A 27,979-nucleotide genomic window follows, 5' to 3' on the forward strand; every position below is an offset into this window, starting at 1 on the left:
ATGTTTTGTCCTCGAAGGAAAGAGATGGATTTCTCTCCTTGTCTTTCATCGAAATCCATTTCCATCATTCGAATGACATCACGAGGATTGATAACTTCTTCATGCCTGATGTTGGTTTAATGGTTACGGTGGTGGGCTTGGGATCCTAGGATCCTGAGTTCAAATCCCACTCAGATGTTGAATTAATACCAGGTGGGGTTGACTGACTGCCCGTCGTCGTTCTGAGGTTGGCAAAATGAATACCAGCTTGCTAGTATCCAGTGTTGGAGTGGTGACCTGCCCAGGATTGTGCCCAATAGCCTAGGAGACTGCTTAGGCAGCAACAGCGCTCTGCACGGAGTATGGTCTCAATGGATGGATGGATGGATTGCTTCTTTCACCTTGGTTCTTGAACAGAGTATGACCTCTATATACTCACTTTCACATCCCTTACCAGATCATGGTAGCTCTGATAATGCTAATCTTGAGAGAATGTGATGACTCACTCCAACGTCATCAGTGTCTCGAGCACTTGGGTTCACAATTCCTACTAGTCCCCAACCCAGATCCGTCTTCTGACCACAGGGCTCGTTGTTCGTGGGAGGAATTACGTCTCGAGGTGCGAAAGCCCTGGCACATCCCAAAACATCCCATCCGGTACGTCATTGGCAGTTACATGCAGGATATCCCCAAAAAGTTGTGGACAAATTCGGTTGAAATTTTGTGGACGTATTCGGCGTGTGACAAGGACGAACTGATTCGATTTTGGTGAAAATCCGAAACCGAATACTTGAATTTTTTAAAGTGATTCTTCACCATTGGCATTGAGAGATAGGCCTAAACCGATATATAGCACGATATCTCAAAAAGCTGTGGACGGATTCGGACGAAACTTGGTGGACACGTAGGGTGTATTGTGAGGACGAATTGATTCGATTTTGGTGAAGATCCGAATCCGGATCTGGATACGAGAATTATTTACTTTTTTGAAGTGATTCTTCACCAAGTTGAAAGGGCCAAAAAGGAAATATTACTGTATAACATGATAATTCAAACATCTAATGGGCACGATATGTTCTCGTGGATCAGGCTTTACGTGCCGAAGGTATAAGCTCCACCGAGTGCCCTTCTCGTCTTAACATGTGTCACAATGTAAATGTTACTCACAAACGTTCATGTCAAACGTCAAAAACCGCTCAGAGGGTTCAGAGCGCACGTCGTTACATGCAGTTGCCATGGCAACGAGTCAGGCCTACATCGAGGCGTAAAGGTAAGCTGATCTTGATATCTACGACGAATTACTGTTACTACTACTACTATTACTACGACGACTTTTAAAGGCCCAAATTATCCTACAAGTTTTTTTAGGTTGACCGGTGACGTTTTAGCCCAAGTCTTTCACGAACCGACTGCTCAGTCTTGACATTCAACTGAACGTGAGAGAAAATGGAAGTGTTTTCAGGGTGCCTTCTGTAATGAAGTCGCCTCTATTTTTTCGAGGGACACCGTGGGGTCTTTAATGTCCATCAACTCTTGCTAGTAGACGGGGACACCCACTATAACTTGTTTCTAAAGGGTGGTGCACATATCGATGCAAAATCGACCTGGCAGTGAAACATCAGGGTGACAATTTCTCGCTGGACCGAGATTCCAACCCAGGATAGACGGCTCAGAGAGTCAGAGAGGAGTTTACAGTCAACTTAGGTTGTAAATGTTAAAGATCCCTCAGTAACACTTGAAAACAACAGGCCATTGTGCGCTGGGATCTTTATTGATTCCCTGCCTGGATATTATAGTCCATGTTATTATCCTCGCCATAGGAGAGGGTATGGAATTTAGGTCCGTTTGTCTGTTGGGATTCGCTAGATATCCGTTATTGTCGGGTTTTCCATCTGTGTGTGTGTGTGTGTGTGTGTGTGTGTGTGTGTGTGTGTGTGTGTGTGTGTGTGTGTGTGTGTGTGTGTGTGTGTGTGTGTGTGTGTGTGTGTGTGTGTGTGTGTGTGTGTGTGTGTGTGTGTCTGCAACACGAGGCTCTACAGCACAAACCAGCAAACCGATTTCGATGAAACTTGGCGAACAGGTGCCATATGAGCTGGGAGTGTGCACGTTTGAGTTTCGTTGCTAAGCAACCAGCCGTTGCTATGCAACGGCCGAAAAACCGCACGTTCACTATTTTCAATACTTGTCCTACAGTTTTGGATGTGGAGAAACGAGACTTCGGAATTAAACACTTCGAGATATTTAGAAAATTTTACTCGAGCCGATTTTTGATTTAAGTTTTATTTTTCAAATGGTAGTCCTGTGAGGAGTGCCAGTTGGCAAAATATGCAATAGCAAAAATCTTGCCAGGCAGAGGAACAATTGTATGTGAACCAATACGTCTTGGCAATGAATCTTCGTCGATGAATCGGTCAGAATGAAAAGCATCGTATCCAGCACTTCGATCCTAGCGAATCCCTCGTCGCCTACCGGCTTGTTTGTTCACACAGAACTTTAGTGTTTTTCGCCGCAACCGCTTGTCAGATCGAGACAAATTTTCACCATAGGAGCAACTACTCAAGTATATTGTTTTATTGATAAATTGTGACATCATAGGTCACGTAGTCTGGTAGCCATGTTGTAAAAACGGAAAAAAATTTGGACCTCTATCTTTGAAACCGCACCAACGAAAACATTTAAATTTAGCACGTGGCAAGTACTCCTCATGGGGAATAAGTGTGATTGTTTAATGATGTCAGAAGTGCCTTCGTTATGACGTCATAATTGCATATGTAGAATGCTACATCTGATGAGTATGAAATTTTTGGGGGTTATCTAGGGACAAAATGGTCCACAGAAAAAAAAAATTGATGATGCCATCAGTCACGTGTTGTCGTTGGTTGGCAGCCATGTTTTTTAAAAAAAAAAACATTCAAAAATTTCTTCTCTGAAATGGCTGAACAGATCGAGGCAAAGCTTTACACATATCTGTCTATGAGGAGCAAAAGGTTCACACATAGTATGATGTCATATATCATATTGTTTGGCAGCCATATTGGATTTACCATAAAACATATTTTAAAAAATCTTCTCCAGAATGGCAGGAGAGATCGAGGGTAAACTTCACACAAATGTGCCCCAAGCGTTGGGGATACCGAGTATTCACGAATAATTGATGTCGCATGGTATGGCAGCCATATTGTATTGAGCAAAAATATTTTTAAAAGTCTTTCTCTTTAATTGCCTAACCAATCAACATGAATCTTCACAATTATGATCTAGTGGTGATGGGGAATATGTTTTAAATTTCAACCTAATCGGACACACAGCCAGAATTGTTTTTTTTTAGCTTTCTTTTTTATTTTTTTTGAATAAGGCTCACTTGTCTGTGCTTGGATGGGATTGAGGGTAGAGGAGTAGCAGCTGAAATGTGAATCCTATCCAGGTTCCTCCTAATGACTTCATCTTTGCTTTTTGCTTGTTTGGGTTCCTTCTGATGACACCAATGCAGGACTGTAACGATTTGGTCTTACATTTGATTTGAATTGAATTTATTTTAATCCCATTCTGAATTCAATTGAATAATAATAATAATAATAATAATAATAATAATAATAATAATAATAATAAAACACATCGCGGGTCAGGGTCAGGTGTCCAATCAAAGTGGGGTTGCATCAAAGCGGGACATCTTGGTACCTGGTCATCACTGCCAGCAGTTGTCAAATGGCAGTTCTAGTTATGTCTCATTAATTACTTAGCACACCAGTACACAAACGCCACACAAAATACACCACACAAACCGACACAAAACAAGTCCTGGTGAGGGTCTGCAATTTCTGATTGCTCTTTTTCTTGTTATTCAATAAAAATATTCTAGTTTTATGAAAATATGTGCTGTATTCGAATCCAGGCTGGACAACTTAGAGGCGAGTGTGTGACTTGACGTTCAGTTTAAAGTCCATCCGAGTGATCATTACCTTTACTTACATAACGTCTTCTGAAATAATACCAATTTTGCTCCAGTGGATCACTATATTGTTCATTCTTGGGGCTGAGTAAGTGACTGATGAACTCTTCACAGCCTTTGAGTACATAATTGTCTGGTTTCTTGCTGATCTCTATTCCAGATAGAGCATGAAGAACATTGTCACTTGCTGAGACAAAGGTGTTCTACCAAGCACAAAGGTATTCTTGCTTTTTCGAAAGATACAACCAGTCATGTCATAGCCACTAATCACATGAAAACATATTAAGGCCTGAACACGAATTTCACCAGGGGTATGATATAGTGGTTTCAGATGTATATGCTGACAATTTGAATCTGTCCCCATAAAGATGACTTTAATCGCCCAATGCTGGCATTACTGATAAGGCAACAACAAACCCATCTGCATCTGATGCATAGATGTGAACTTGTGCACTTCAGCAGCAATACAATATAATCAGCAGCATACAATTGCCTCTACCTGGTAGCTTTCCAAACCAGCTACTTATGATTCAACCTGAATTGATAACAACCCCATCCGTGTGACTGCAGTAACAACTAGCTTGCAATTCTGAACAACTTTCTCAGCCAGGTAAACTGTCAGGAGATCTTTTGTTTTGGTGCTGCTCAGATATCTGTTAACATCCTTCATGTGTGTGTGTGTGTTGTCCTCCACATTATATTCAGGCATGCGTGTTGATGCACCTTGTGATCGATGATCCTTTGTGCTCCTCTTCAGCGACTTGACATGATGATCAAATACTACAAATATACTGGCATAACCTTGACCTTTGCTGCTAATAGAACAGATCAAGTGATCAACCAGGTCCTTGCAGTTTTTTTTTATTGCATCCTTGAAAACAATTTCATGGACAACTGCCATTCCATCGAAGAGAATACAAGCATGATCAGGAATATCCAAATCTGGTTGGTGTGAATGCAGATTTATATCTTCTTCAGGGTCTGTCTCCACCCAACGCCTTTAGCTGATGAATACATTAAGCCTTGTCATTACATGGATGTCGTCTTCCATCAGATGTCATCAGTATATGTTTGACACCCCAGATGCACCCTGGCCCCTGAGAGCTTTGATCAGTGGAGGCCGCAATATGCCAGAAGGGCATGAGTTGCTAAATTATATTGATGGTGAAGGCCTGGGTACTCAGAAGAGTACCCAAGGTGCTAAATGCCAAAGAGCAAATAGTACAAGATGCCAGAGAGGGCCCCCAAGGGATGAGTCTTCTCGGGGAAAGTGGGCTGTTACAAATATGGCTTTGGGGTTAATCGGGAATATATTATAATATTTATTTCACAGCACACTAAACCCATGCTACTCATGGGGGTTACTTTCCTGGAAAATGCCACGAAGAGCAAAAATGCAAACACTAAGATTCGGGGCCGATGGGAAAAGAGGGTTAGATGCATGACTCGTATTGAAGAATATACATATTACTGAACTAGAAGGGCACTTGGTCGAGCGCATACCTCCACCACGCAATTCCTGATCCACGAAAACATATCTGGCCCAATCAACTCATTTTTGAAATATGCTATTCAGCACTATATCGTTTTTGGTCCGATCTCTCAATGGTGAAGAATCACTTTTTAAAATTTCAGATCCGGATTTGGATCTTCACCAAAATCTCATCAGTTTGTCCTTGTCACACATCCAACCTGTCCACAAAATTTAATATGAATCCGTCCACAACTTTTTGAGATACCCTGTACACAAACAAACAAACAAACAGACAAACAAACAAACAAACAGAAAGGGGTGAAAACATAACCTCCTTTACCTTTGGCGGTGGAGGTATTAAACATATAACATGCAGTATCACTGAACTTACCTTGAAGGATGATGATGATGATGATGAAGTTGATATGATGAGGATGATGATGTCAAACATCTAGACAACTCATGGAACACCTTATCCCACACAATCTTGAGAAAAAGGACATGGGAAGGGTCTTTTAAATTCTTGCTTTGCATTTTCGAGAACAACTAATATTTCCTACGAGACGCAATTTTGCCTGAAACTAGATAATCCCCTGCCGGAGCGCGAGCAGAAAATTTGATTCGTCGGGATGGCGTAAAATGACGCAATATTTTGTCCAAGTACTGCAAAACTGGAAGTTTTTGGAAGTGGCAATAGGTAGATTTGTCTTTTACACTGTTGAAGTATATAATTCAATTGGAATTAAATAAAGGTTTTAAAGGCTGTCACAAAAAGTTTTTTTTAGAAGTTTACAGCCATTGCTACACTGTCTCTACCATCACCTTATTTAACATGTTAAAATAGTTATTCGTGCTTGTTGTGTGTGTCCTTTACCACCAACTTATTTAACATGTTAAATTAGTTATTTGTGCTTGTTGTGTGTGTCCTTTATGGCATTGCTAAAAACAGTAAGTTTCCTGTTTGGAATGATTTTCAATTTTGTTTGACTACCAGACAGGCAGACAGAGTAAAAAAGAGTACCTTACTCCTCTGTGTGCATGTGCATATAGTCCACATGTTGTTAAATTGTGCTTTGGATGACACATGTCTACCTGTTTAACTAAGAGCCATGAACTTTAGCAAATATTAATTACACTTACTTACTGAATGAGAGATGACAATCAATATCAACAATCAAATCAATGGTGTATCAACACAATTTTGGTTTCATCACAACACAAAATTTCCTGGAGGAAGCAACAAGGATATAGATGGATCAATACATTCACAAGTTGCCCTGTTTACTGCTACTTCTCAGTTTCCTGCTGTCATGGAATCAGAATATCTCAAGAAGCAGGTCGGAGACTGTCTTACTAAGGGTCTTGCTGAGGTTGTAGAGTGGTGTCCACCAGATCCCATCGAGTACCTGGCTCTTTGGTTGAAGCAATATGATATCAACACCAATGAACGTTCCAGAGTGAGTAGCAACAAAAGCATCATGTTTGGGTTTGCTTTACGGTCTAATCATCTGGGCACATTTTAAAATTCTGTTATCTCATGAAGATATTATTCATTTGTACTGCAATACTTTGGGATATCTTAAATTCTCACATTTTAAAATTCATGTCCACATCAATAGCTTGTATTCCGACAACATTCCATGGCTGATTCATGTGATTGCAAGGAATGAAGAGAGTTCAGCAGTGTAAATAAGCCAATATTCAGGAATATGACTTTGAGAATTCTCGAGGATGTTGCTTTAATCGAATATTTTGTCATATCTTTCACTTCTCTCGATAATTAAACTCTCTTGGATTATAATATGTCATTCGAATATAGCATTTAGCTTCATTTCAATTTTAACCTCAAACTATTTGAACAAGCTCACTCATCATACTGCCTAAATTTATCAGCGAGCAATGGAAAAGCTTGAAATAGCGAAGCAGCAAGTGGAAGCAAAAAAGACGTTACAAATTCAGAAAAATCAAGAAGAACAGGAAGCGGAAAAAGAAGAGCCAGAGTCACAAACAGCAAAAACAGAGGCTGAGAAAACTCAAGGTGATGTCTGACTTTTGCTAACCTCTTCCTGTCTTATATATGCTGTACTTCAGGACATATTCATGACAGTTTGTATGTACTACTTCAGTCTTCTATAAAGTGATATATTTCCACAATGTATATTTATTCAGTGATGCTTTAAAGTTATATATATTTCGAAGAAGCCAAAGAGGGGGAAATCAAACTTGAATAACAGAGGTGTGAGGTGATTTATCCAATGGAGTCGGAGGGGGGAGTGGTCATAACATACTGAAGAAGCACAGTTGGCAGAAACGCCTTCACATTTGCGTCATTCTCCCCTATGGCCTTTGATGTTGATATGGCATGGGCTGTTAAAACTCAATCAATGATGCTGCAGAGAACCATCCATGGGTGAAGGCAGTACATTCTGTGCTGTTCACCCAATGAGTAACATACGCAATAAGTCAGATATATATGTATATATATATATATATATATATATATATATATATATATATATATATATATATATATATATATATATATATATATATATATATATATATATATATATACAGGGTGAGTCAGAAGTAGCGCCCGATTTCTGTCAGTTGATTGTTTGTTTGCCATTTGTATTACAGTGTATAAGAAGGTAGAAAGAAATGAATGACATGTTTATCTCACCATTTATTCAGGAAAAAATTATTACGTAACTGCACCAAGCTGTTTTACTTGCAATTTTCAAAGTGCCCTCCCTCGTGATCGATGCATAATTGCAGCCGAGCAGGCACAAAGCGGCACACACATCTGCAGAGTTCGATATCAATTTCCTCAACCTTTGCAGTGATTTGAGCCTTCAATTCCTGAATGGTACGAGGATTTTCACGATAAACAAGGTCTTTCATGAGCCCCCAAAGAAAGAAATCTGGAGGTGTAAGGTCTGGGGAGCATGCCGGCCACTCGATCAGACCGCGGCGGCCGATCCACTTTCTGGGAAAGTTTTCATCAAGCCACTGACGAACATAACGTCCATAATGAGGTGGAACTCCATCATGCTGGAAATAATAGTCCTGATCTTGTACCCTGGGCCAAAAGAAGTTTGCAGCATATCCAGGTAAAGTTCTGCAGTGACCGATCTGTCAAAGAAAAGGGGTCCAATTATCCCTAATGGAGATATGGCTACCCAAACTGTCACTGCAGGTAAATTTACCTCCTTCTCAACTGTCACTCTTGGATTATTCACAGCCCAGTAGACACAATTGTGTCTGCTAATTGTGCCATTAAGCTTAAAACATACCTCATCTGACCACCAGATGTTGTCGAACATTGTGTCCTCTTCGTGAAGTTTAGCTAAGAACTCTTTGCAAAATTGATGATGGCGGTCGTCATCTCCATCATGAACGGCAATGCAGTAAGCATGGAATGTTAGGTTTCCATTTTTTCTGGTGAAGGATACGGATAACACTTGATTGGCTCCCTTCCAACTCTGCAGATAAAAGGCGAGTTGACTTTTGCGGACTTTGTTCCAGTCTTCTGATGGCTTCTTCAGCCTTCGCTACATTAGTTGCCGTTTTTGGACGACCGGACTTCTTTGCAGTGGCTACCGACCCTGTTGCTTCAAATTTCTCGACAATCAATCGTATGTTTCTTCCCTGAGGGGGGTTAATATCGAATTCCTGTGCCAAATGGCATGCCGCCATTGTTGGTTGTTCATTACATTTGTAGGAATGTTTCACGGCCGCAATGCGTTGATTCATTGAAAGGTAAATCATGGTTCAATTTGGTGCAAATTCAGTAACTTTCCAAACTCGCAGCAATAACCTGCAAAACAAAATCAAAAATAAATAAATTATGAAAATTAATAATCTGCAAGACAATTATTAACAACATGACTTCCCAGAAACAATCTGACAGCCGAAAAAACAGAAATTGGGCACTACTTTTGACTCACCCTGTATATATATATATATATATATATATATATATATATATATATATATATATATATATATATATATATATATATATATATATATATATATATATATATATATATATATATATATATAGTAAGTCCTCGCTTTTCGCAAGGGTTGCGTTCCTGGAAAACCTTATGATAAGCGAAACTGTGTTAAACAAAACATATTTTCCCATAGAAACCAATGTGTTAAAGGGGGGATGTGTTTTTGGCTCGAAATTTTTTGGACATAAACACAAATAAACAAACACACTCCTCGAGTAGTGGCGACTTACCCCGAGGCTGGAGGAACGGAGTTGATTGCGGTGGACAAGTCACACTTGCGGAGTGGCAGAATCGTCCCCCTCTTCACTTGACACTGTGCTGTCACTTTCTTCACCAGCGGGAATGGTCTCTTGGCAGCTGGTTGAAGGAGCATCCTGGATGGTGGATGGAGTTGGTGCTGCATCTTTTGGCTTGAAAAATGCATGGAGAGTGGGCTGGATGGCTTTCTTTTTCTTTGCTGCATAAAGTTCCTTGTAGCAACAAAGGGCATCATTTACAACACGGCTAAAATCAGTGCTCCTTTTAAGATTTGGATCTTGCTCGATAACAAATTCTATGGCATTTTGAAACGAGCTGAGGATTTGGCTGAGGTTTTTCATGGTGAGATGCTTGGATGAAGGTGTCACAGCATCTTCTTCTTCCTCAAGAGCCCACTGCTGTTCCAACTCCATAAGATCTTCATTGCTTAAGGGTTCTGCACGAGACTCCAGTAAGTCATCCACGTCCTCTTCGTCAACCTCTTCAAAACCAGCCTCCTGTGCCATGTCTACAATTTGACTTGTAATCAACGGAACATCAGCAAACCCCGTGAAATTGTGGACACACTCAGGCCACACTGTCTTCCACACAGCGTTCATTGTGGAGGCACTCACCTCCGCCCATGAATCCTTCATGTTTTCCAAAGCCATTTTTATGTTGTATGTTCGCCAAAACTCCTTGATTGATGGCTTGTCTTTATCAGTTTTTTTGATAAGCTGCAGCATGGTATGCTTAACATAATAGGCTTTAAAAGCAGCAATAACTCCCTGATCCATAGGCTGTAAATGTGAGGTAGTATTTGGTGGTAAAAATACTACCTGCACGCTTTCACACCAGTCTTCCATTTGCTGAGGATGGGCAGGAGCATTGTCTACAAGCAGCAAAGATTTGTTGTCAATGTTGTTCTCCTTGGAGATACTTCTCAACATGATTGGAGAAGTAATTGATCACGTAATCGTGGGTCAATGCCCTAACAAACGACGCGCTTTTTCTTGTATCACAGCAAGAGATAAAGCATGCGACGTTTAGTTTGATATTCTATCCACGCACAAAATAAACGCTCCATGTTGTGCATGGCACCATCTCTCATTCTCGTTAGTGTCGTTGCACTCGAACTGGTCGCAATCTGTGATATTTTCTTTATCTTTGCCGAACTTTGAACGATCGAATGTACAGTTGATGCAGCGATTGCTGCGTGCGGCCGATTTCAGTTGTCCCTTCACCTCGTTCATGTCTTTTAATTATGTCCAATTTCACCTTCAATGTGACAGCCTTTCGTTGTATCTTGAAACGAGGTGTGCTCGGCAAAAGACTTGCGGGTCGCTTGGGATTCATACTGGAAGGTATGCAGGCGAGCGTGAAGAGAATACGTACAGTACAGCATACAGTACATGCGCAGGAAAGTGAAAGTGTGTTTATGCGCATCCTGTGTGATTGTTGTTTTTTGCAGGCAGTTTGAAACTTTTTTTTGCGTTATTCCTTGCAATGACATTACGATAGGCATAAAATGTTTGCGATAATTGAAAAATTAGTCATTAAAACTAAATTACGAATAATCGAAACTACGATATGCGAACTTCCGGTTAGCGAGGACTTACTGTATATATATATATATATATATATATATATATATATATATATATATATATATATATATATTGTTATGGAAATGGCCCTTATTGGACTACTAAATATAGGATTAGCTCAGATCCTCCATTAAATGCCTGTTTAGCTAGGTTGTTTGGTAAAGTGTACATTATATGTGTGTCGGGAGGTGTAAGAGACTGTTTTTTTATATTCGTACTGTGGTGGTGAAACGAGAGATCACTCTTCTTCCTCTCCTCTACGGACGATAGGCCCCGCCCAGTCGGCTGAGGGGTGTGTGGCCTGGAGAGAGGGTGTAGCTAAGGGGAGGAAGTGACGCGAAGGGGCGGAGCCTTTGGGCGGCAGTCGCCGAGAGAGACGTGCTCGTGGAACAAAGAGAGAAACTGAGAGAGAAAATGATTTCAGTTTGGACGAGCGTCGGGTTCTCGAGGCGTGCTCGGAGTCACTACGAAGCGAGAAACGAAGGCTTCGTGAAAAGAGCTGTGTGTGGAGAGCAGTCGCTCTCGAAAGAGTGCTCGTGTTTTCGAAGCGAGCGAATGTAAGAGAGGCTGCCTGCACATCGAGCCGGCGATTGACTCTTGTGGGGAGGTGATCGACAGATTCGGCCTGCGTCTGGCCGTGGAGCCTCTGTCCATACTCACCTCACGGCTCGACACGTTGTCGATCTGCCCGCGGAGCTCGGCCCCTCAATTTGGGCCTTGTCTAGAGAACAGGCCAGGCCTGGATTTGTATGCTGGACCGTGAGAGAGATCGGCTGGGGACATCCGCCTGTTGCGAGCGACATTCGTGCTTTTGACACTGTCCTCTCGTCCATGAAGCTTCACCAAGTACTCTGTCTTGTATTGCATTCATGCTGTTTGTCTTTGTCTGCCCGTGTTGTATAAGGCATATTTCGTTAGCGACCCCCTCAAAACCTGTAGACTGTGGTTCCCTAGTTAAGAACGGGTTGAGGATTGTTAATAAAAACATTGTCGTAAATGTTGCTTTGTTGTGATCCCCGATGTTCCCCAATAAATCTGGTTAATTCGTATGCAGTTGCCGCTATGGATTAATGTGTGTCGCCTTGAGGAATGATTGGTTCGATTGGCATATAAAACCAAAATGGTTACAGACTGGCAGAAAACGCTCGGCATCTGACAAAACCAGTCTGTAACCAGGGGTTCTATTTCCCCAACTGGCAAGGTACAAGGATTACGTTGGTATCGCGATTGAAGGCGCGTGACCCGAGGCCTGTGCTGAGCAGGCCGGCGTTATAAACCCCAGAGACGGTGGTGGTGAGGGTGGCACCTTGGACCGGGTGGAATCCCGCCACCCCGGATCCGCAACAAAATATATATATATATATATATATATATATATATATATATATATATATATATATATATATATATATATATATATATATATATATATATATATATACATATGCCTGGTGTTGGCGCAGTGGTTAGGGCAGCGGCTTGGGATCCAAAAGGTCCTGAGTGTCGAAATTACTTACTGGGTGTCTAAACCCACTACCAATCCCTTACGTGATGCAAGATGGAACTTTCAACTGAAGGAAAGGACGCAAGGAAACGGGAAACAATTGGACAAGCACTTTTATTTCACACACACACAAGGCAAGCACGTATTCACAGCCATACAGTAAGAATGCACATATAACAGTCAAAGCAATGAAAGCAACGCAGAGCTACAACCGAATAAAGCAATGTACAAGCACTTATTCAGGTTTACTTAAAAGACTGGCGCCACACACACATTTACACAAAAAGCAAATACAAGCCACCCTCATAGGCAAGGGGGCAAACAGGTCCATGGACCAAATGTACGTGGGACCTGGGTGAGCGGCCACGTCCACGAGACCGAAGGGGTCTTACCCGCGCCCTCGTGGCGCGCTGGCGGGCTAGCCGCAATGTCAGCATAACGTGCCTGACTCCGTGCCCCTGGCGTGGTCGGTGAGTTCCTTTCGGCATGCGTTGCGCAGGCACGTGTTGGTCGGTCGACACCACGGTTGGGGTGGGGAACGGACGGGGTTACCGGTGCTATCTCAGCGCAGATGGGGGAAATTGTTGATGCTCGGGGTGGAGAGAGAGAATGGCGGACGCTCCGTCCCGCTAGCGGGGCCTTGGGACCGCACCGACTCTGGCGAACACTCGCCCCTGAGCCCTCTTCCGTGTCCCTGCTTCACTCCGCGACTCATCCCTCGACCCAGCAACGACAACCTCAATGACGACCTTCCTCTTCACTCGACCAGCCCAGCCCAACACAGCACACCATCCCTCAGCACAACCCAACACACGCGAGTCGCCTTGTGCTCGCGTCTTTATAGACTGGGGGAGGAGCGTGTATGCTAATTCGCGGATCAAAACGTGCTTTGAGGCGGGGCCACGCCACCCGACGTTTAGCCATTGGTCGGGCAAAAAGGGGCGTGAGCCTCTCCTGATCCGATTTCCCTCCTAAAAGGAGTCCACATGCATCGCGCTTGGGGGCGGGGCCACACCACCCGACATTTAGCCATTGGTCGGGCAGAAAGAGGCGTGAGCTTCTCCTGATCCGATTTCCCTCCTGCAAAGGCATCCATTTGTACTCGCGGCCCGACGCGTTCGGCAACAAACGCCGAATGGGCCCTGGTCAGCACAACGTTCGGTGTTGGCAGGTGGTGTGGTTGATGGTTGTGGAAGGAGAAAGGCGAAGGAGGTGGGGGGTTTGCTGTGGTGGTTTGGTTGTTGGCGGGCGTCGTTTGAGAATGGCGGTGAAGCGATGTTTGCGGGATGGAGTTGTGGAGGTAAAGAGGCGAAGGTGGCGGTGTTTGAGTTGTTAGGGGATTATTGGTCCAAAATACCGATAGAGAAAGAAAAACGGCGAACTCAAAGCGTTGCAGCCCGGAAGAATCACACATATTCCCTCTAAACAACGGGTGTGGACTAAATACACATGAACTTATCGATATATCTAACCTGAGGACCTTTCTGGTGTCGTGCAAATTTCCACTGCCGTTACAATATATATATATATATATATATATATATATATATATATATATATATATATATATATTCATACAAACATACATGTGTATATATACACATATATATATATATATATATATATATATATATATATATATATATATATATATATATATATATATACATATATATATATATATATATATATATATATATATATATATATATATATATATATATATATATATATATATATATATATATATATATATTGTTGTGGTTACCAAATTCGCAAACCACCATTCAGGTCCCTTAGGTGAGGTATCTCGGTAAGTACATGTGTAGTTAGGCCCAAACCCGTTGTCTAGTGGGAATACATGTCATTTATGCGTGCTGCGACTCTTCAGGATAGCCGTTTTTCTTTTGCTATCTTTATTTTGGACCAACCGCCATAATTACCACCACAACCACAACATCAACCACCAACCACAATGCCGCTTCACCACAACCGCCACGACCTTCCCGTCACACCTCGCAACCGTCGCATCGCCACCGTTCTTGCCCCACTGTGGGTACCGGTGTTGGACTCGTGCAGGGCGCGCGCCGAACAGCGTGTACAAAATCACGGATTTTGTGCTTCAAAAATGGATCAAAAACGACACACGCCCACTTTTTGCCGTCCAATCGGTGAGCGAGGGGCGAATTGGCCCCGCCCCCAGGGCGATCGATATATGCAAATTTATGGATCAAAAAGCCTTCACGCCCACTTTTTCTCGGGCCAATGGGGAGCGAGGTGAAAGGTCGAAGGGAGGGGGTCAAAGATGAGAGGGCGAAGCTACGGGGCTGATAAAAGGACCGTGTTCGTCAGTCCACTGAGTCCAGAGGCGGAGAGTAGGAGAGTAGGAGAGTCGGAAACAGAGAGTCAAGACTTCGCGGGCGGTGGAGTTGGCAAGAAGGAGCTGGTCGTCGTGTGCGTTGGAGTCGGAACGGAGGGGACGGAGCTGTGGAAAGGCAGCGACACCAGACGAGGGGGTGCTCGCGTCGGGAGCTGCACCCCAGGGAGGCCGACAGCGCGACCTGGCCGAGGTGGAGACGCTCATCGCGGGATAATAAAAATCCTCTATACCCCGAGCATCAGCAACCCCCTCCTGTTTCCCCCCGCGCTGAGATAGTGCGACCAAGGGGGCCCCTTTCCCACCCCCTACCAGACACTGTCCGCGAGGCCCGCGGAGTTGAGGCGCCATCGCCGCTCCACGTCTCATCACCAGACGGGTAGGCGCGACCCGGTCTCGGCCTCAGGCCCGCCTCATCCTTGAGGGTATTCTTTTCCTTGGTTTTGGGTATGTGTTGTCGGCGCCGTCTGTGAAGTAGAATTGTATAAGTGTTGCCGTGTGCTCGGTAGTCGGTATTAGCTCTGCATTGTGTTTTCGCTTTTACATTTGCTTTTTGTGTAAATTACATTGTGTCTTTTCTGTGTGCATTTGGTGGAATTGTATATGTGTGCTCCCGTGTGCCGCGAATAAATGTGCTTTGTGTTGAACTGTTTCCCGCTTCGCTTCGTCTTTTCCTCTATTGAATCCCCATCTTGCTTCACGTAAAGGGTTGGTAGTGGGCTGAATACGCCCGATAATTAATCGAACCGTCGAGTTCGACGATAACACCGCTCGGTTATTCTGATAGTACGGAACGGGTCGCTTAAGTGGCCCGTGTCCGAAGTCGACCTGCGGCGAGGTGCGATCGCCCGGTCTACCCTCCGCGTGGGTACTTAGGTAGGTCGAATTTGGCGAGCAACCCTATCCCACGCGGGGGCTGATTGGCTCGATCGCGGTGAGACCGAAAGGTCCACCCGTGACTGGTTCCCGGCGTTAGTCCGAGAGGGTCACGACTGGATTGTCCGTCCGGTGGGCGACGTGCCGCGATTCGAGTTACGTGGCCGTCAGCACGCCGGCGGGCGCGAATACCGCAACAATATATATATATATATATATATATATATATATATATATATATATATATATATATATATATATATATTGTTGTGGTTACCAGATTCGCAAACCACCATTCAGGTCCCTTAGGTGAGGTATCTCGGCAAGTATATGTGTAGTTAGGCCCAAACCCGTTGTCTAGTGGGAATACATGTCATTTATGCGAGCTGCGACTCTTCAGGATAGCCGTTTTTCTTTTACTATCTTTATTTTGGACCAACCGCCATGATTACCACCACAACCACAACATCAACCACCAACCACAACGCCGCTTCACCACAACCGCCACGACCTTCACGTCACACCTCGCAACCGTAGCATCGCCACCGTTCTTTCCCCGCTGTGGGTACTGGTGTTGGACTCGTGCAGGGCGCACGTTGAACAGCGTGTACAAAATCACGGATTTTGTGCTTCAAAAACGGATCAAAAACGACACACGCCCACTTTTTGCCGTCCAATCGGTGAGCGAGGGGCGATTTGGCCCCGCCTCCAGAACGATCGATATATGCAAATTTGTGGATCAAAAAGCCTTCACGCCCACTTTTTCTCGGGCCAATGGGGAGCGAGGTGAAAGGTCAAAGGGAGGGGGTCAAAGGCGAAGCTACGGGGGGATAAAAGGACCGGGTTCGTCAGTCAGGAGAGTCGGAACGGAGGGGACGAGAGTGTGGAAGTCTGGAGCCCGAAGCCTGCAGTAGCTGGAGAAGCTGAAGAGAGTCGCGAAGGGGAGAGTCGATCGGAGAGTCCAACGAGGAGAGCCCAAAGAGGAGTCCAGAGTTGGAGAGTCCAGAGGCGGAGAGGCGGCAGCGGCGAAGGCAGAAGAGGGGGTGCTCGCGACGGTGCCGGGAGCTGCACGCCCGAGGAAGGCCGGCAGCGCGACCTGGCCGAGGTGGAGACGCACACCAGGGATAATAAAGATCCTCTATACCCCGAGCATCAGCAACCCCCTCCTGTTCCCCCCCCGCGCTGAGATAGTGCGACCAAGGGGGCCCCCTTTCCCACCCCCTGCCAGGCACTGTCCGCGAGGCCCGCGGAGTGAGGCGCCATCGCCGCTCCGCGTCTCATCACCAGACGGGTAGGCGCGACCCGGTCTCGGCCTCAGGCCCGCCTCATCCTTGAGGGTATTTCTTTTCCTTGGTTTTGGGTATGTGTTGTCGGCGCCGTCTGTGAGGTAGAATTGTATAAGTGTTGCCGTGTGCTCGGTAGTCGGTATTAGCTCTGCATTGTTTTCGCTTTTATATTTGCTTTTTGTGTAAATGGAATTGTGTTTTTTCTGTGTGCTTTTGGTGGAATTGTATTTGTGTGCTTCCCGTGTGCCGCGAATAAATGTGCTTTATTATTGAACTGTTCTCCCGCTTCGCTTCGTCTTTTTCTCTATTGAATCCCCATCTTGCTTCACGTAAAGGGTTGGTAGTGGGCTGAATACGCCCGATAATTAATCGAACCGTCGGGGTCGACGATAACACCGCTCGGTTATTCTGATAGTACGGAACGGGTCGCTTAAGTGGCCCGTGTCCGAAGTCGACCTGCGGCGAGGTGCGATCGCCCGGTCTACCCTCCGCGTGGGTACTTAGGTAGGTCGAATTTGGCGAGCAACCCTATCCCACGCGGGGGCTGATTGGCTCGATCGCGGTGAGACCGAAAGGTCCACCCGTGACTGGTTCCCGGCGTTAGTCCGAGAGGGTCACGACTGGATTGTCCGTCCGGTGGGCGACGTGCCGCGATTCGAGTTACGTGGCCGTTCGCACGCCGGCGGCCGCGAATACCGCAACAATATATATATATATATATATATATATATATATATATATATATATATATATATATATATATATATATATATATATATATATATATATATATATATATATCCATACAAAGAAACATATACATATATATGTATACATCTATTTGTGTATATATATATATATACTGTATATATATATATATATATATATATATATATATATATATATATATATATATATATATATATATATATATATATATATATATATATATATATATATATATATATATATATATATATATATATGTTTCTTTGCCTGGTGTTGGCGGTCATAGTGGTTGGGGTAGCGGCTTGGGATCCAAAAGGTCCTGAGTTCAAGCCCCGTTGGCCGCTTGAATTAATACACACCAGGAGGTTGACTCAGCCTGTCATCCTTCCGAGGTCGGCGAAGTGAGTACCAGTGTACTGGGACCGGTGTATGCCCCGGTTCGAATAGGTATACCATATCCCTGTGTCGTAAGAGGCGACCAGGGTTGCGTCAGAAAAGGCATCCGGCATAAAACCTGTGCCAAATCATTTTGCGGATCATAAGGGATGATCCGCTGTGGAGACCCCTAATGGGATCAGCCGAAAGAAGAAGAAGAAGATATATATATATATATATATATATATATATATATATATATATATATATATATGTTTTTATATATATATATATATATATATATATATATATATATATATATATATATATATATGTTTATATATATATATATATATATATATATATATATATATATATATATATATTCATAAATATATGTATTCATAAATATATGTATGTACTTACAAATTGTAAGCAAAAACGAACAATGCTTCCCCATTGTATCGGGTCACTCAACTGCATTTATGTTTTTTTTCATTTATTTTTATTTTCATTTCTGGATGCTCTCCATTGGTTCTTTCATTTTCCCAGAAGAATCGGCTTGTAATTTCAGCTTTCTACGTCATCTGTAAGGTTACGAACATTATTATCAGTGAGTCAGTCATTCAGTAAGTGAGTAGTTAGAATTATGTATTCGTATATATATATATATATATATATATATATATATATATATATATATATATATATATATATATATATATATATATATATATATATATATGTTTATGTATATATGTATATGTATATATATGTATATGTTTATGTATATATGTATATGTATATATATATATATATATATGTATATGTTTATGTATATATATATATATATATATATATATATATATATATATATATATATATATATATATATGTATATGTATATATACACGTATGAAAACCATGAAAGGCTATGGTAGCCTTTCATGGTTGCTTCATGCAGTTTCTTTGGCTAGAAGAGCATGGGAGGAGCAATTTATTTATACACTCTGTGCCGCCTGGGTTTATTTGATTAGGTGAGAGCTAATTGGTCATTCCCTCCATTCACAGGTGAGAGATGTGGGTGGGTCTTCATTTTTCATTCATATATTGACTGCTTTTGACGTGTACACATGGTACATATTTGGGAGCCTTGTTTGTACGCATTTCTGTCTGTGTTGTCACTCATGATCTGCCGATAAGTGATGAAACTGCTCCGACAGCTGAGGAGGTGTGTAGCATTGGGATTCTTATTTGTGTACAATGTGTGAATGTTCTTATAACTGCGGAAGAACTCTGGGTAGGGTTTGAAATGGCAAAGGGCTCACCGTGATAGCCTTTCTTTGTTGCTTTATACAGCTTTTTCATCTGGAAGAGAATGGGAGGAGTCGATATATTCGTACATATATCTTCTTCTTCTTCTTCTCCTTCTTTCGGCTGCTCCCGTTAGGGGTCGCCACAGCGGATCATCGGTATGATCCGCATCGTGATTTGGCACATGTTTTACGCCGGATGCCCTTCCTGAAGCAACCCTGGTCGCCTCTTACAACACAGGGATATGGTACACCAATTTTAACCGGGGTATACACCGGCCCAGTACACTGGTACTCACTGCACCGACCTCGGAAGGATGACAGGCTGAGTCAACCCCCTGGTGTATTAATTCAGTGGCCCAACGGGGCTTGAACTCAGGACCTTTTGGATCCCAAGCTGCTACCCTAACCACTGCGCCAACACCAGGCTATATTCGTACATATATATATATATATATATATATATATATATATATATATATATATATATATATATATATATATATATATATATATATATATATATATATATATATGGTGTCCCAAAAAATGTACTCACTCTATAAATGATAATAAATGCGTTGTTTATTGACTTAGAAACAACATTAATCGTTAAATGTGTAAATGTATAAATGCATGTTTACAAATGTTCAAACTGACGACCATCACGTTCCAAACACAGCCGATAACGCGGACCAATGGATTCAACAACATTACGAATCATTTCATTTGGAACTGCAAGACATTGTCTTTCAATTTCCTCTTTCAGCTCATCGACTGTTGCTGGTTTTGAGCCGTAAACCTTATCTTTGAGATATCCACATAAAAAGAAGTCCATTGGAGTGAGGTCTGGGGAATGCGCAGGGAATTCAACACTACCTCTTCACCCAATCCATCTGTTCGGAAAAGTTGCTTCGAGATAGGCCCTTACATCACCATGGTAGTGGGAATGTGCTCCATCTTGCTGAAAGGAAATCTCTTCGTCACCAAATATCTCTTCGACACGTGGACCGACGGATTCCTGCAGCAAGTTTAAGTAAACATCCCTAGTGACAGTTTGGTCAAAAAAGAATGGCCCTAGGATGCCCAATGCTGATATCCCACTCCACACAGTAACCCCTGGTAAGTTTAAATGGTGTTCCATAGTAACATGCGGATTTTCAGGAGTCCAGTAGGTGCAATTGTGTCAGTTAATTGAGCCATTTAACTTGAAACTGGCCTCATCGCTCCAAACAATTTTGGATGGAAATGCTGCATCTTCTTCGCATTTGCCCAGGTACCACTCACAAAATTCAGCTCTCTGGTTAGGATCGTCTTCATTTTGAGCGTGGATTAATTTTGGAATTTAACTTTTCTAATTAATTCGCTTCAAAATGCGATGGGCGCTTGATTTTGGGATTCCTGTCTCACAAGCCATTTGTCGTACAGATTTGCGTGGGGATTGGTGGAGGGTTCCAGCAATTGATTTTCCTTTGCGGGGGTGGTTGATGACCGTGGCCTTCCTGAACGTTCCTTATGGACGTCATGCACAGTTCCATCTGTTTCAAACTTATCTCGGATGCGAGCAATGGTTCATTGCGTTGGTGGATCTTTGTGAAAATGTGTTCTAAATAGTCTTTGCACTTCCATGATGTTTTCGTGCTTCCAGTAGCACTTTATGATAAATTTTCTTTCTTCAAAACCTACTCGTACTTCTGTCATTATTCGGGTCAATTTGATCTGAAAATAAAAGAAAAATTCAATGAGTTATGAGGAGCCAAAATGTGAGTACATATTTTGGGACACCCTGTATGTATATATATATATATATATATATATATATATATATATATATATATATATATATATATATATATATATATATACATACATTATATATTATCAACACGAATAATAAGGCAGAGAGAGTGTGTGTGTGTGTGTGTGTGTGTGTGTGTGTGTGTGTGTGTGTGTGTGTGTGTGTGTGTGTGTGTGTGTGTGTGTGTGTGTGTGTGTGTCCTCCATAACTCCAAACTATAATACCTCGCAGCCTGAAACTTTGTGTGCATCCTAAGAAAACTCTAAGGAAGTGCAAGGGTGAAAATTGGGTGTTTGGGTTCATTAAAACACCCCTTTTGAAGATAATTAACGGCCTTATTTAATTATATCCTTCATCAGGTGATCCTCGGCCACCTCGCTGTCTGGGTCTTAAGGTATTTCCCGGGTAACCTCACTGGGGTCTGAAGCTGCCAGGTTTCCTGCCCTGCTCAACCATGTCTTTACTTGGAAGAGGCCACAACTATTTCTTCATGATAAAGTTGTGGTTTTCACTTTCCTCACTCATATTATTGAATGCATGTTCATCATAGCTGCACAATTCAGACATATTTGATATTTCAAGCGTCTCCGGGAGGTAAAAGTAACATCCACATGTCACATCGACCGAGCTGCGCGATGGCGGTTGTTCTTTCGGGTGCTGTCTCACTGGCTGAAAATGTTGTGCAACTTCATTTTTAGATGACATTGCTTTATTTAACATCATATACCCATCACTTTGACATTTATACATTTATAAAAAAAAACAAAAAAAACCTCCATCGACCTCGTGTTCCGAGTTCCTGTTCGGAGTTCTTTCATGTCGGTTTGAGCTGTGAAAAGTGTGTGCCAACATTTTGTGGTCACTTTGGATTGTTTTTTCTTTGAATTACATTTTGTTATTTGTTTGCTTGATTTCCATATTTCAAGATTTATATTTAAAAGGTAAGCCTTTGTGCTTCTTTCTGTTTGCTTTATCTGTGCGGAATTTCCAAGTGACTTGGAACAGGCGTGTTTGCCCTCACCCGGTGATTTAACAAGCTTAGCGGGGAAAATAACCATTACCTTTTAAATGTGTAAAAACAAATTTAACTGATGCTTTAATGGAGTAGGGTGCACCTGGAACTTATAACGTCAATAATTAATGCTGGGGTATTAAACAACCTTGGAATGGATGGAGGTGCAGATGTAAGCAGTTGGTTATCTTTATCTGAATAGAGTTTGCTCTCAGAATCGTTAGGAGTTTCTCTTTGTGACTTTGAAAGATGATAACACACGATTTACGAGCTGTTTGCCGCATTAACATGTTTCCTAAAATTAGAGCCAATTTTATTTTTTACCCATCACACGACGACTGGTGGCTGTATTTAAATAATAATGTTTATGCACATCTTGAAACATTTATAATGCAATGTTGTTTTTTAAAATCATTTATTGAAGTTCCTCCCAAACAAGGGTTAAAGCTACACAAGGTTTCTGGGTTGTATACAGTACGTACTACGTACTACTGAATTATGGAACAAGTGACTACCTACTACTGAATGAAGCCGTACTTGAAAATTGCAAAATGCTAAGAAACAAATTGTCAACTGCCTGGATAGACTACAAGAAAGCTTTTCACAGTGTTCCACATTCATGGATGATAAAATGCATGCAAATATACAAAATCATCCCCAAATAATCAAACTGATTGAGAAAGCAATCTGGAATACCACATTAATATTACAGCACTCAGAAGGAAATATTGAAATACCAGGGGTGAAGATATGGCGTTGGATCTTCCAGGGAGACAGCCTCCCCCCCCTCTTGTTTTGTTTGGCTCTGGACCCACTGAGCAACCTCATCAACAAACAAGGACACTGATGCACTCTAAAAACCAATAGAAGAATGTCCAAAGAAACAAGAAAGATGACACCCCAACTCTGCATGGATTATTTAATGCTCTTCGCACCGAATTACGAAAAATTGACAGAACAGCTAAAACTAATAAAATGGTTCCCTGAGGACATTCAAATGGAATTTGGACTAGATAAGTGCATCAAATGCACATTTGTACAAGGTAAACCAACAATGACAGACAACATAAAATTTACCTTGAAACAACAACACAGTGGTTCGAAAATGAAGCATTATACAAATACCTCGGAGTATAAGAGGGCCACCAAATATGTCACAAACAAATGCGCAAAACAATTGTCAAAGAATACCTACGTAGAACAAAGCTGCTTCTGAAAATATATCTCTCCCCAAGAAACAAAATCAAAGCCATAAACCAACTCACAGTGCCAGTGTTCCAATGCAGTTGTGGAATAATAAACTGGTCCCAATCAGAAATCAATAAGTTAGACATCAAAGCAACAAAACTCCTGAGCATGCACAAAATGTTCTACAAAAAAACAGTGCATCCCAAGAATGTACCTGCCGAGACGAGAGGGAAGGAGTGGCCTGATTGAACTCAACCCGGTGCACAGAGCGATAAGTGTTGGACTAGCTGAGAATGTGAAATGCTCAACAGACTGTCGGATTCAATTTGTAAACAAACATGAACACAACAAACCTGAAAAAGTATCCCTCATTCACCTTTCAAGGAATTTCCAAAAACAGGTGCGAAGAGAAGAAACCACACAGGAAAATGAAACAGCAACAAATACAGCCATAATTGCAAAAAAATAAAAAATAAATATATGAACAGAAATATCAACAAAGATACACCAACAACTTGGAGAACGACAAAAGAGCAGGGAAATACAAAAAGGAATTGGACTGAGTTGGGAGGGACAAGAAGGCTCATTGGAATGGCTAAGGAGAGGTCAGTTCAACTGGGACGAAAATGAATAATAATAAATGCCCAAATATACCAATTGGCATGATAACAATGGATTTAAAAATATGGCGCGACTGAGCCAGTCCATACATAAGTGTATGTTCTGCAAAACAGAAACAGAAAGTACTAGTCACCTGCTTTCAGAATGCAAAAAATTATCAGAACTGTTCACCCAATGAACGGCACAACAAAGTGTGCAAAGTGATTCATCGGCACAAAAATTTCAACATTCTAGTTCCAGAAAACTCATGGAAACACGAACCAAGGACAATCATTGAAAATAAGGACGTCATGCTCACTCATGTACGATCTGATTATCTCAACGAGCATGAACATAGAAAACAAAGCCTTGCCACTGGACATTGTTCTCAGGAACAAAAATGAAAGGACAGGATTGCTGATTGAGATATCAGTACCCAGCGATTTTGGCTTAAATAATGCAGAAATCAAGAAAATAACCAAATACCAGGCCCTTAGAAATGAGATCAAGAGATCTTGGAAGCCGAAGATCCTCAAAATGACACCAGTGATAATTGGAACAACAGGAATAATAATGAACCTGACTGAGATTTTGAAAAAACATCCTCGGGAATATTACCACAAACGAACTACAATTGGAGGCAGTCTGCGGTTCAGTGGCTATCCTGAAAAGAGACCTCGAAGCAAAACTCTGAGACCAACAAAGTTGAACAGCTTGGTCCATGAGCTGTGATTGGTCCATGAACTGTGATTTGTCCATGAACTGTGATCCCTTACCGAAGCAAAGGTGGATACTTTGAGTCCTGGGAGGACTTCGTTCAATCTCCTCAAACCCGCAAATGGACATAACAACCAATGACACACACACACACACACATACACACACACACACACACACACACACACACACACACACACACACACACACACACACACACACACACACACACACACACACACGATATTCAGCAGCTCTAAATTGTATTTATCTTTGCTGGTCTTCGCTCGAGCTTGGAATCAACTGTTTTGTGTTGTTAATAATGGAGTTAAATTTGAAACTGCGCTTTCAAAGAGTGCAGTTGATTGAGCTTTTCATAATCACTTGCCCTTTTCGCACTGTAAATTAAACCACCAACACAGCAGGCGATATCAGGAGATCATTTCCATCGCATTTCTATTTTTCCCCCTTCTTAACATCACATTATTCCTGTCATTTTATCTCCCACACTCACCTCCCCTCCTCTGCCCTCCCCACTCTCTCATTGTTGTTGGCTCTATCACCCGCTGTGCCAAGAAGGATTCGGGGCATGTAGAGCACGATCAGCGCGGTTTGGCATCGTTTGCTTTGTGATTGAAAAGTGGCAAGTTCGACCATTGCATGTTGGATCATCGGGGTAGTTCTCCACATCCTCCTTTCCTCACTCCATTCACGAATACCCAGCACCTTAACCAATGCTGCTATGCAGTATTTCTCATCATCTTTAATTGCTATGCTAGCTTTTACTTTTATTGTTTCCTTTTGCATTTCTATGAATGTTTTATACTATAACATGAGTTCCCTTACATTGTAGGAGGCCATTCGGCCCATCAAGCCTGCACAATGGTTACCAAGCAATGGTTGTTTGTCCATGCTCTGTCCTTTTTAAATGCTGAGCATCAAGCAAAGAAGTGGCACGTACCATTTTAAGGATTAGGTGCGACTCATAGCAGATGCTCTAAACAGTCTGAACAGTCTAACCATCAAACCACCAAGTCTATGATTCACGACTCTGTTACACATGGAACAATGGAAGGATGCACACAAGGAAACCCAGACACAGGACGAACCCAGTCGGTGAATAATGCCTGTTACATGACATATCTGCACCCCTCAAACTCCATCTAAACAATGTAACACAGTGGCGGTACTGGGGCAGTGGGATAGAAAGAGCGAGATTTAGGTAGGAAAGGGTGTAAATGGGAAGGAGGAAGGGGAATGATGAAGGAGAGGAATACAGAAAACAGACACAACACCACTCTATTAAGTCTTCATCAATCAAGGTGCAAAATTCCATCGCTTTCACTTTCATCTCAATGAGAGTTTGTGGCCTTTGCAGATGTAGATTTGTCTCTTCAAGTGTCCCCATTGAAAATAATCACCCATGGATTTAGTTTATGTTTACCAGAGCGGGCCATGTCGTCCGGAATTCGTAAAAGGTTTCATGTCATCACTTCTTGGGCCACGCTTAGACCAGTCTTCAGGATTTTCGGGAGTTGGGAGGGGGGGGTTAAGGAGGCGAATCTAAAATTATAATCTGTTGACTATCCCTGAGCTGTATGGTAAAAGAGTGCCATTCTATGTGGCTACGATGGCACGCCCCCCTCCCCCTTACAGAAAAAATATTTAATTCTGCCTTAATTACTTGTTTGGGGTTAATTACTTCCGATAAGTCGAATTTTTCGTTGAAATTTTTTTTTTCGAATAAGGAATTCTAGTTGAATTTTTTTTCCCCACTGGCAAAAAAGGGGGGAACTGGTCCACACCCTTCAAACTCCCCATAACAATAAGCATGACGCCTTACTACTGCATATGGATTTGTCAATTATTGTCCACTAATGTACATTCATTATTGATGTAAATGTGCACTAATATCTGTTAAAGTCCTTGTCCTGTACAAGCCTTTCTATCAGCTATCAAAAAAGATGTTGTAATGGAAGAGCTAAACGGTTGTGCACATGCTAGGAGATTCTCTCTGCAGGTACTGTACATCTTAGTTTGTGTTACAACTCATTATTGCTAAAATTCTACCTGCGTTACACAGATGCACTCAGTACTTACTGCTAAAACTCGACTTGCATTTATACCCAGAAGTTGCAGAAGTTAAATGTGATGATGTATGGAACACTCAGTGCGGTGTTATTGTTTTGGGTGAACGTTGTGCTATGAAGAATGTCAGGATGAATAAGGAGACACCATCGCGTGGGACAACCAATGAGCCACTGACGTGAACAAAGACGAGGGTCGTCACAGTACATCAACAGAGCATCATCAAGTAAAATGCATTTGAACCACTCATTTAAATGTTTAATTTGTAGTCATGTTTGTAAACACTGGGTACTTTTGAACCGACCGAAGCTGCAGATCCAGCTTGGAATATATAGAATTGAGTGTTTGGTTCTCTGAAGAGCAAATTCATAATGTAGACATCCTGCGAAAAAGATTTTCAAAAACAGTTACTGTCACTTGATTTGTGATCATTTTGCAGCAACAATTTAAATCGTTTATTGGGAAAATGTTCAAAGTTTTTAATGCGCTCTTGTTGTGCCCTGAAACGATTCAAGCCTGTTAGAGCTTTCCCTCGTTTTAATCGATTGGCGTTGATTGTTCTTTGTGTAATAATATAATGGTTTGAGTGGAGTTGTAAAATGAATGCAATTCTAATCTTTGCTAATTGCTTCTATTTACTTATCGAAATGTTATCAGTCGTTCTCTGCAGAAATGGCTTTAAGTAAACCCATCCTCAGTGCTTCAAATATTATTTTCATTAAGTGCTTGTACTCTCTGGAAACATCCGTTGTACAACGTCTGATTCGTTTTGCAGAATTTTCTTCGGATGATTTATCACTCGTCTGGAAAGTGATTGCTTCAAAATAAATGTTTCTTTGAAAGGGTAA

At 42.0% G+C, this 27,979-nt stretch overlaps 1 long non-coding RNA gene across 2 annotated transcripts; it reads left to right on the forward strand.

Annotated features, from left to right (window-relative positions):
• Positions 1-275: 275 nt before the first annotated feature.
• On the forward strand, positions 276-27,979 carry LOC147017928 (uncharacterized). Of its 2 annotated transcripts, XR_015062201.1 has the most exons (4): positions 276-397; positions 546-636; positions 4,089-4,146; positions 27,254-27,979. It is a non-coding gene; the product is annotated as an uncharacterized LOC147017928 (long non-coding RNA). The 2 variants fall into 2 exon arrangements; XR_015062200.1 differs by lacking the exon at positions 276-397 and having other exon boundaries at positions 484-636.

Source organism: Eptatretus burgeri, chromosome 10 (genome assembly GCF_056783735.1).
Source record: "Eptatretus burgeri isolate ZD-2024b chromosome 10, Ebu_testis_v1, whole genome shotgun sequence".
Lineage (NCBI taxonomy): Eukaryota > Metazoa > Chordata > Myxini > Myxiniformes > Myxinidae > Eptatretus > Eptatretus burgeri.